Source organism: Bison bison, unplaced genomic scaffold (genome assembly GCF_000754665.1).
Source record: "Bison bison bison isolate TAMUID 2011002044 unplaced genomic scaffold, Bison_UMD1.0 scf7180017845510, whole genome shotgun sequence".
In the NCBI taxonomy this organism is placed as follows: Eukaryota; Metazoa; Chordata; class Mammalia; order Artiodactyla; family Bovidae; genus Bison; species Bison bison.
Window position 1 is genome coordinate 1 of NW_011476083.1, and position 1,691 is coordinate 1,691.

Below are 1,691 nucleotides of genomic sequence, written 5' to 3' on the forward strand. Positions count from 1 at the left end.
GGGGAGGGCCCGCCCTCAGCTGGACCGGCAGAGTGTGAGAACTGTGTGCTTCGCGGTTGTCTGTGGACCCGGCCAGCTGCAGGGTGACCCTGGCGGGGGCAGTGCACCCTCCTAGCCAGGTGACCCTGGGCGAGGCACTTGGCCTCTCTGAACTGGGCCACAAAGCGGGGGAATCATTTGCTCCCGTTAGCGGCCCAAAGGTGCAGACCAGCCCCCCCAGGGGCTCACAGTGTGGTGCAGCCCTGGGTAACTTAAGGGAGTGGTTACCTCCATGTTACAGAGAAAGAAGCTGAGCCTTGGTGACCCCAGGGTGTAACTTCTCCATTTACCTGCTCTCCCTGAGTCCCCGGGATGCCTGTCACAGCTGTTGGGGGAGGGCTGAGCCTTTTTCCAGGCAGCTATCAGCAGAGAGTACTCTTGCCTGGCAAATCCCATGGATGGAGGAGCCTGGTAGACTGCAGTCCATGGGGTCCCTAGGAGTCGGACACAACTGAGCGACTTCACTTTCACTTTTCACTTTCATGCATTGGAGAAGGAAATGGCAACCCACTCCAGTGTTCTTGCCTGGAGAATCCCAGGGACGGGGGAGCCTGGGGGGCTGCCGTCTCTGGGGCCACACAGAGTTGGACACGACTGAAGCGACTTAGCAGCAGCAGCAGCAGAAATGTGAGCTGCTGCAGGAACACACTTTCTTGCTTTCTCTTGGGCAGACACGACACGGGGAGGAGGCCTCACCGAGCAGGTGTTCCGGCCCAGCCCCCGGTGGCCGATCAGGGGAGCAGGGGCTGCGGCCAGGTGGACGACAGCTGCAGCTGTCCTGGCCGCGCTTGCCGCTCCATCCCTGACGGTGCAGTGGCAGGTGATGTCTCTGCGGGCTGAGTTGCTGCCATCCAGCCTGGCACCCACGGCCAGTGCCAGGAGGCACTGCTGCCTGCACCCTGTGTAGAAGGCCAAGACCTCTGGGTCTGGCTCCAGCCCCTGCCCAGCCACAGGCCCAGGCAACCCTCTGTCAGGCCTGTGCAGTTCTGGGCTCTCCTCAGAAGCTGGGGGGGTCAGGGGAGGGGCCACGGGGACCCCCCACCCACCCACATTGGGAGCCAGGGGCAGGGATAGGCAGTCTGGCCCAGTAAGCCTGCCGAGTGCTCACCCTGCCCCGTTTCCAAGCAGCAGTGGACACACATGTGCACAGAATCGCCAACCGACTCAGGTGGACCAAGAAGGCAACTAAGTCCCCAGAGGAAACCCGAAGGGCTCTGGAGGAGTGGCTGCCCAGGTGTGCCCACCCCCATGGTGGGCTGGGGTGGGCTCCCTCAGGTGGGCTCCCTCCCTCCCTCCACACTGATGACTCCCACCCCCACAGGGAACTGTGGAGCGAAATCAACGGCCTGCTGGTGGGCTTCGGCCAGCAGACTTGCCTGCCCATCCGCCCACGCTGCCAGGCCTGCCTCAACCGGGCCCTGTGCCCAGCTGCACGGGGACTCTGAGGGCCTGGGGCCCTCTGCCCGGCGCCACTCTGGCCACTGTCTGTCTGTGCCTTTGCTGGGGAGCCGTAGCCTGTTTATAATAAAGCTTGGGGGTTGTTTGTAGTTAGGGTCTGGCTGAGTTGTACTGGGGCGGGGGCAAGGGGCAGGCTGGAAAGCACACGCGTGAGCTGTGTGCACACCCATGCTTACATGTGTCTGGAACAGGGC

General features: G+C 63.1%; 1 long non-coding RNA gene across 2 annotated transcripts; it reads left to right on the top strand.

Annotated features, from left to right (window-relative positions):
• The first annotated feature begins 6 nt into the window (after positions 1-6).
• LOC104985252 lies at positions 7-1,586 on the top strand. 2 transcript variants are annotated; one of them, XR_824870.1, is made up of 3 exons: positions 7-859; positions 1,168-1,273; positions 1,361-1,586. It is a non-coding gene; the product is annotated as an uncharacterized LOC104985252 (long non-coding RNA). The 2 variants fall into 2 exon arrangements; XR_824869.1 differs by having other exon boundaries at positions 7-1,273.
• The last annotated feature ends 105 nt before the right edge of the window (positions 1,587-1,691 follow it).